This window comes from Pongo abelii, chromosome 4, assembly GCF_028885655.2.
Source record: "Pongo abelii isolate AG06213 chromosome 4, NHGRI_mPonAbe1-v2.0_pri, whole genome shotgun sequence".
Taxonomy (NCBI): domain Eukaryota; kingdom Metazoa; phylum Chordata; class Mammalia; order Primates; family Hominidae; genus Pongo; species Pongo abelii.
In genome coordinates, this window is record NC_071989.2 from 2,281,326 (window position 1) to 2,290,608 (window position 9,283).

Genomic DNA, 9,283 nt, shown 5'->3' on the forward strand with positions numbered 1-9,283 from the left:
GCAGGGGCTTTGCTGACCAACCCTCAATTTCTGCGGTTCATTCACTGCTTCTCCCCCCTGCAGAGGACACCCCCTAGTCACCCTTTCCAGAGCTCCCATGGGTTTCCCTGTGTCTTTTTCAGTCCGGTTTCAGTGCTTTTTGCAGGCACAGCCACGGCTGTGCTCAAATTTCAGAGCTTTTAGCCCAAAGAAATAAGAGGCCAAGCACCCACTGCTGAAGCCGTCCTTGAGTGCCCTGCGTGCATCATCCTTAAAGCCTCAAAATAATTTGAGAGTCTCATGTGGTCCAAAGCAAACACGGTCAGGATTTTCTCTATTTATCTTAACTTCTCCACCAGCTCTCAGATCTGACGGTCATTAACATGCACATTTGGAATAATCTGGAGGGCATTTCAGACTGCAGACAGGCTGGCCCCAGGTTTTGCCTGGGAGGGCCGTCTGAGGCCAGCAGGAATACTGTGCCGGGGCTCAGGCTGTCACCCGCAGCCAGCATGGAGAACGCTGTCCTGACAAAAGTCACCCCGTCTTCTCATGCGCATGTTAAAAAAAGAAAAAGGAAAAGAAAGAAATGGAATTAACATGTTTTCCCATTAAGAAGTTCTGAATTGCTGTAGTTCTAACAGTGTTTGCTTTATACAGTTTTATTACCCATTCCATATTTCTTGAATTGTATCTTGAAATCTCAGCATCAACTCTCTATTACAATCTAGCTTTAAAAATAAACACCCACTTGTAGATATGTATCTATATGAATCTGTGCCTGTGTATATTCATTCTTAATAACTGATTTTTGACATATCACATCAGTTATTTGGGGAAAACATCATGTGGAAATCAAAGTGCATTTGGTCTCTGGCAAGGGGTTTGGAAAAGCACTACAGGACGACTTTGCGAAGCCTCTTTCCCCTGCATTTCAGAAGTCATAAGCTGTTAAGGGAAACGTGGACCGTGTGTTTGCAATTCATTGACACAGAAGTCATCGGCATACTTGGTAAGAGATATCTGATGCCCAGAAAGCCTTCTCAACTAGTTTCCATATCTTTAGCTTTTGAAAAAAGAGGTAATAACTGAAAACAAAATAATACGGAAACCTCAGAAGATTAAAATATAGTGGAGACAGCAGACATGCACAATGACCAAAAATGTTTAACTGGGTAGAAGGTAGTTCACCAACCCAAAGCAAATTCCTGGCAGCTCCTATCACTGGTTTATGCAACATGGTGAAAAATGTTAAATGTCTTTCAGAGGAAGACTCATTTAGGTGATTACAGGCAGAAACACAAAAGACATGTTGCATGTTCTTTTTCTTTTGAAGCAGGTAATGTTGTGCAACGAGCAGCATAATATCAAAGTTCTGAGCTTCTTTTTTTGAACTACCCCTTTGCCTTTTCTCTTAGATTATAGGCCAGAGAAACCCCAAAACGTGAAAATGTGGCCTTCAGTCGAGTTCAACTGTGGCCTCTGCTCATGCTTGGAACGTGACCAAAGAGGTGGTTTTCTGTTTTTAGTTTGAGAAGTCCTTTACATTTTCTCTTTTTAGTATAGATACAGTCAAAGATTTCATTCATCATTTATATTCTAATGTTTGGCTTGTGTCAGCCACTCTGTAAGGTACAAGTTGAAAAACCTTCTGCTGGTGAACAGGTGAAATTTGGGTGGTCCACGGTAGGCCCAGTGGATTGGTCCATTGATAAACTCAGTAAGTGGTCTCTGGTCTTTACGTCTGTGTGATGCAAACCCATGGTCAGTGATGCCAACACTACCTGCATTAGTGTTTACCTGGCCTGCCTGCCAGCTCTTCCTAGGGAATAACAGGCTTTGGAGCAGCTCTTTCCAGAACTGTGGCTCTACTTGGCTATTTCCATGATCAGAGAAGGCAGAGGGGTGGAGACAGAGAGTGGGGTAGCAAGAAGGAGAGGACTGGAGACCAGGGCCCAGCAATCTCTGAAGGCTGCCCGGTGCTGCTCACCAGGTTGTGAGAGTCAGGCGGGGTTTCAGTGGAAGCCCCATCTTGAGATCTGCTCTTCTGTCCCAGAATTTGGGGGAAAGAATTGTGTATTTGACCAGGCGTGGTGGCTCACACCTGTAATACCCACAATTTGGGAGGCCAAGGCAGGTGGATCATCTGAGGTCAGGAGCTCGAGACTAGCTTGGTACATGGCGAAACCTCATCTCTACTAAAAATACAAAAAATCAAAAAATTAGCCAGGTTGGTGATGGGAGCCTGAAATTCCAGCTACTTTGGAGGTTGAGGCAGGAGAATTGCTTGAACCAGGAGGTGGAGGTTGCAGTGAGCTGAGATCATACCATTGCATTCCAGCATTCCAGCCTGGGCGACAGAGTGAGATTCTGTCTCAAAAAAAAAAAAAAAGAAAGAAAGAAAAATAAAAAAAGAAAAAGAATTGTGTATTTGTGCATTTCTTTTCCTGCATGAATTTAAAAAGTTAGAATAAAAATTAAATCTTTAAAAAGGTCAGAGATCCCCTCCCTGGCCTTTGAAAAGGCACCTCGTCATAGCTTCCCTATACGTATATGAAGGAAAGAGGCCTCACATCAGGATTGAAGAAATTCACTAACTCTAGAGCATCAGGAATGATCTAGAAACCAACCTCAGTCTCTCTCAGATCACTGTCTGCCAGGAGGAAAAGCCCAGCTACTCAGCACCTCAGTGGCCAGTCCTGAACCAAACCCTTGTTGAGGGCTGCCCTCTGCTTACAGAAAGAAGTCTGCACTGTAGACTCCTCCTGCTAGCTCCTCCCAACACAACTTCATTTAAATCCAAGGGTACAGGAGCCCCATAGGACATCAAGATTAATTTATGACATAGCAGTCCCAGCCTCTCTTAACTGTTCTTCCAGCTCTGGGCCTGAGTTAATTTGTATTTTATTTTGTTTTTAAAATTTCTTCCTAAGCATACACACACACGCTATATTTTACACATACATGTAAATGCATTTATATTTAACATGATAGCATAAACATCTTCTATGTTATTACAAATATTCTTAAATGTCCTGGAGCATGAGCTTCACTTCACTCCTGTCTAACCCTATTTTACTTAGTGTTTTCTGGCATTAAGAATGTGAGTCCTTTGGCATCTCCCAGCCCTGCTTCTTTGCCCAGCCACCCCAGTCCAGGGGCCCGCATACTGTAGGGAGCCCCAGGACCATTCTTTCCAGAAGTTCAGGGAGGCCCAGAGCTTGGGGTTAGCTCCAGGGTAGGACAGACCTTTCCCACCAGCCAGGCTGGACAGGGAAAAATTGCCAACTCTATAGCACCAACCAACCTACTTCATCTCTGCAGGCTAATTTTCGTTTTACTTCTTAGGCCTTAACAAGAAATAGCCACTTATTTTAAAGAAAGGAAATGTCTTCCACAAAATCAAGTTGTATGTCTCGTCCTTGACGTTGGCAAACATAACTTAGGCCTGAAGCAGGAAGCGGAGTTTATGGTGTGAATGGTTCTCAAGCATGCAACGTCTGTGCGTGCCCTGAATGTGCACCCATTTCCTCTGCCTCCTTCTCCTTCAGCCATCAGGAACTGCAGCAAGCAAGCAGTCACATCACATCTCCCAACCACATGCAAAGAACCAAAAAAGCAGCTGCCAGAAGAGCTTCGGGAAATTTTCAAATTAGATCTTCAACTGCAGTAAGAGTCATATTGAAGTAAAAGAGCTGCACATCAGCCCGGCTGAGCTCTGTGCCAGCACTGCACCCCACACCCCTCCTGCTTTCTCCCCCAAACAATTTCCAGCTGACATTTGGTGAACAGAAAATATTTTATGAGCTTAAGAGAACACAGAGATAGTAATCTGCTGGGGCTGCCATAAAATGCCACGGGCTGAGTGTTTTAAACAACATAAGTTTATTTTCCCACACTTCTGGTGGCTGGGAAATCTGAGATGGAGACTGGTGGGTTTGAGTTCTGGTGAGGGCTCTCCTTCTGGCTTGCAGACAGCTGCCTTCTTGCTATGGCCTCACATGGTCTTTGCCTGTCATTGAGGTCTTTGGACCTCAATGTTCTGGAAAAACCTTTCCTCTGGCATTATGCTCTATACCTCTATCTTTTTTGGGCCACCCATGCCATTCAAAGAAAGGGCTGAAGCCTGGAGTTCAGAAACAAGTGCTGGGCTGTGCAGACGGCCTGGGAATCCACAGTTACACCTGGCCTCAGGGCTTTCAGGAGCAACTTCGGGGGCCTACACAATTCATCTTCTGAGGTTGTCTCCAAACTCACAGGAAGCAAGAGGGTTTCTATTCCAGCTCCCCTCAGGCAGCAAGAGGCAAGGCACGCAACAGTGTGTGATGGGAGGCAGGCAGTTATTGCAGAAATGGGATAGGTCCCCATGACAGAAGAGAAGAAAGCAACAGAGGATTCTTCCTGGGAGCCCCAGGTTCAGCAAGTCACACCTCTCTTATGGGGCAAGGCAAGGCACATGGGTGTGGGCCTCCTGTAGCACAGACATCCTTCTGTCCACTCAGGAGTGGAGTCCAGGCCCTTAGGCAGCTGAGGCTAGAGCACTGAGTCAGGGGACTGAACAAGACCATGCCTGAGTTGCAGATACGGCCACCTGGCACCTTGTAAACACAAGCAAGCGACAGGTCCCCTTGCAGAGCAGAGCACTCAACTGCTCTGCCCAGGACCCCTGGGAAACAGCTCCTCGGTCTACTGGCGAGGTGGCCACCCACCATCTCAAACTCCACAAGGGAGCACTCTATTTGGGGGCAAACCACACATAATTAACCCAAATGGACCTGCCGTGGTGGTCGACCCCCCTCCGCCCCGAGCTGGCAGTCCCCATCAGCAGATCCCAATCTTTGTTTCAATAAGGGACACCTATTAGGTTGGGTGTAAAACCCTGTGAGGGTTCTTTTGCAACAATGTTAAGATTGCACAGAAACCAGCGTTCTCCTTTCCTCTGAGTGCTGTCCTCACGCTGCTGTCCTCACCTGGGCCTGGGAATACCTGCACACGTTGCTGAGTCATATGTACAGGATAACAAGAGCTTCTCCCCTTTATGCAGACGCAAGGAAAGACGCTGCACCCCATTCATTTGAATGCCTGGCACGTTCTTTATCAACTCCATGGAAATTCCTTTTTTTTTTGAGATGGAGTCTCGCTCTGTCGCCTAGGCTGGAGTGCAGTGGCGCGATCTTGGCTCACTGCAAGCTCCACCTCCTGGGTTCATGCCATTCTCCTGCCTCAGCCTCCCGAGTAGCTGGGACTACAGGCACCCACGACCATGCCTGGCTAATTTTTTGTATTTTTTCTTAGTAGAGACATGGTTTCACCATGTTAGCCAGGATGGTCTGGATCTCCTGACCTCGTGATCCACCCACCTCGGCCTCCCAAAGTGCTGGGATTACAGTCATGAGCCACCGTGCCCAGTGTGGAAATTCTTAAGTGCTCAGAGTGAAATGCATTTTGTCAGAAGCCTATGAGGTTTTACAACTCCGTATGTCTTTTTAATGACTAGCTGAATTCTCACTGATTTGTGAAGCCCACAGAGTACTATGTACATGTTCTAACAACTACTAGGGACAAGCATTCTGGAAAAAAAAAAACAAAAACATGGACAGCTTACCTTCACCAAATGTTAAAAGAAGGCCTAAAATGAAATGACATTTATTTTACAATGGCGGAAGCCCTCAGGAAATGAAATGTGCTAATGCATTTTAGCTCGTATATATCCTTCTGATCACACCCATGTCCAAACAAGCTGTTTCTCAAGCTTAAATAGGAAGAAACAATGTATGAATATTAAAGAAAATATGTATTCTTTGTACACTATTAAAGCAGGCTTAAAAGACAGATGAACCTCTGCCGGGCTCAGTGGCTCATGCCTATAATCCCAGCACTTTGGGAGGCTGAGGCAGACGGATCACCTGAGGCCAGGAGTTTGAGACCAGTCGGACCAACATGGTGAAACCCAGTCTCTACTAAATATACAAAAATTAGCTGGGCGTGATGGGTCATGCCTGTAATCCCAGCTACTTGGGAAGCTGAGGCAGGAGAATGATTTGAACCCAAGAGGTGGAGGTTGCAGTGAGCCGAGATCATGCCGTTGCACTCCAGCCTGGGTGACAGAGCGAGACTCTGTCTTAAAAACAAACAAAAAAGACTGATGAACCCCCACAGTGATTCTGGTCACTCTGGGAGCGTGTTGCCCATTGCCAGTGGAGAGGGCCTTGCCAGGGTGGAGGAACCATATTGGAGTCACGCTGGGACCCCACGGCCCCTAACACGGCCCTTAACAGGAGGCTTCTGAATGCCACAGTCCTCCCTCTCAGTGCAGTGCAGAGGCCACCAAATTCAGATCCTGGGGGTGTCGGGGAAGGCAGTCTTCAATGCAGATTCCTGGGCCCCATTCCAGAGCTACTGAATCAGAATTTTGGGGTGGGGGTGAGTTTAGGACATTTATTTTTAACAAACTATGAAGATGAGACCGACATGCTGTAAATTTGGAGAGTTACCAATGCACATCACAGGACTGGCTCGTGCAAGATTTTCCATCTCTTTGGCATGTACAGAATGTGTCTTGTTGGAGAGAGAATGGGAAGAGACCAAAAAAGGTTTCCCCAAACTGAATGTGCTCTCACATGACTGGAGCTCCGTATCTTTGCGTGTAGGACCGTTTTAGTTAGAGGAGGTTTATGCCTTTGCGGTGATGTTTTCCTGCTGTAATACAACGTCCCAGTGTCTACAACACATGCTGCCTTTCTGAGGTCCACAGTGTGAACCTGAAGGAGCTGGTCCCTCAAGACCGGCCTAAATTCAAAGTGGAGATGCCTGGCTATCTGCTGACTGCAGGTCACATGTGTATTCTGCGTTCCTGGCAGAAAACACACATTTGTGTCATCTTGGGACCCTCAGGGTTGCCTGTTCCTGTTCACAGTGCCTGAATTGATGGCTGATGGGAAGTCCCACTTCTCCTTCTGGACCTACACAACAGACCTCGGCCTACGTCAGTCTTATCAACCAACGCAAATAAAACAAGCCTCCATCCCCTATTTACATAGTGGACCAGGATGCTTGGTCTATGTCAATCTTATCAACCAATGCAAACCAAACAAGCCTGCATCCCTTATTTACATAGTGTATCAGGATGGGAGCCTGGGAGGAAAGCTTTTCTATAAAAGACAGCCCCTCTCTTGGTTGTCATGGAGCGCACCTTTGTTTTGTACCAATGACTGTGTCTCCCCGGCTTGCAAACTACTCTACTATTTGTAGAAACAAAGTCTCTCACTTAACCTAATACTTTTTTCTTGGTACTTTGGTTAGCAATGGGGATTGTAACTAAAGTGCCACTTGCATCACTCTGATGCTGATGGTCTTTGGTTGCCCAAGGATTAAAATGTAACAATGATGAATTTCCAGTCGGGAAACACATCGCAGTGGGATTCTATTCCCCTGGATTCCCTTAAAGACACGGACACATCTTCACTCAGGGCACTGATGAGGCTACTAAAAGGAATAAAAGATAGTATCACTATGGGGCCATTGAGGAAACAGTTCTGCGAATCCTCCATGCCTTATTCTGTCACAAGAGAGAGTCTCTGTACTTCTATTTTCAGCAGGCCAACATTTCTCCGTGTTGCTTGTGATGATCTTATGAGGCACCTGGAGAAATATGTACACATAGATTTTAGCGTGAGTCTTGTAGCGCTGCGTTTAGCAGAGTGTTTTCTCTTACGGAGCATCCCTGCGCTTGGAGTTGGGGCGCGGAGGACTGTCCACTTCACCTGACCCTGGAATGTGGCCCAGAGCCGCTGACAAGGGCCGTCCTTTGTGAAATAGAGGACGATATTGTGCTCATCTCCAGCGACGTGTGTGTGTGTCTTTGTGTGTTTTCTGTGAGAGTGTGTGACTGTGTTTTCTGTGTATTTCCTCTGTGTGCTTCCTGTCTGTGTGTGTTTCCTGTCTCTGTGTGTTTTCTCTCTGTATGTTTTTTGTGCATGTGTGTGTTTTCTGTGTGTGTGGTTTCCTCTCTCTGTGTGTGTGTGTGTGTGTGTGTGTGTGAGTGTCCTCAACCTCACCAAGCATAGCTCAGGGACCTCTGTGTGTTTTCTCTATGTATTTTGTGCATATGTGTGAATGTGTGTTTTCCTCTCTCTCTGTGTGTGTGTGTGCGTGTGTGTCTGTGTGTGTGTGAGTGAGTGTCCCCAACCTCACCAAGCATAGCTCAGGGACCTCGGTTGTCCCTTGAAGACACCGTGCTGCTAGGTACTACACACAAATGTGACTTTAAACGTGACCTTTACGCTCAAGCATCTTGTAGTCTAGACGAGGAAGAGAGAGGAATGGAACACCACATCCTCTTCAGAGCCAGGTGCTATGGTGGAGTTCCTGGTTGTCTTTGCAGACCGCACACCAAGACAGCTATGATCACCACTTTATAGTGACCACAATGTGTTCAGCAAGGCAGCCTCCCACAGCCTGGAGAACTTACAATTTGTTTCCAGGCATGATCAAAAGCAACCAAACAAACAAATGTTTTCACTCCATAAACTGATATGTGCCAGGGAGACTTGTCCTGCTGTTTATGGAACGTGGGGGCACTTAGAGTGGGGGTGAAGGCTTGGCTCAGAGGACCAGCAGCTGTGTTATCAGAGACAGAGGGAAGTGACAACAGAGTAATTTACAATGATCCTTGCCCAGATTATCTCAGCACTCCGACTAAGAGCACTGTTCCTGGGCAAGGAGAACACACAATTTCTCACCTGCTGAAGAATGTGGAAGCCACAGGCTGTGGGGCTGGAAGCTCCCATCGTCCCTCCACAAGTGACTTCATAAAGCTTCCATCAAGCACCTGGGCCTGGCTGCCCTCCTGCTCTGCTTATTCTAAATATAAACAAACAACTCCCAAGGCCCGTGCTAACTCAATCACACTTTCACATGTCTCAGGCCAGTCTGCTGTTTAGACTTCCTGGCAATATCCTTGCAAGTCTTCTGTATTCCTTTTTGGATGTATCTTCATTTACTATTATATTCTTTCTGCCTTTCTTTTGGCTCCTTCCAGGTGAACAAGACAATAATCTAAGAAGACATTCATATAAAAATTAATGGAACCAACTGTAGGAACTGCCAAATGTTACATTGCTCACAGAAGTTTTGACTTTGAAAGATAAGCAGCTTCTATTTATTCCATGCTCCAATTAGGGCAAACACAAAACATTTTCTATCTGCTGTGATGTATGTATTATATATGCACATATATATGAAATAAAAGTATAAATAACTGACTTAATTCTACATTCTTTCAAAATGAGGAAACAGGTCTAGC

General features: G+C 46.1%; 1 long non-coding RNA gene across 1 annotated transcript; it reads right to left on the bottom strand.

The window, feature by feature from the left end:
• Window positions 1-280: 280 nt before the first annotated feature.
• On the bottom strand, window positions 281-8,743 carry LOC103890576 (uncharacterized). Its single transcript, XR_654890.1, has 3 exons — window positions 8,721-8,743; window positions 7,445-7,620; window positions 281-525 (listed from the first exon to the last, which is right to left on the bottom strand). It is a non-coding gene; the product is annotated as an uncharacterized LOC103890576 (long non-coding RNA).
• Window positions 8,744-9,283: the final 540 nt, after the last annotated feature.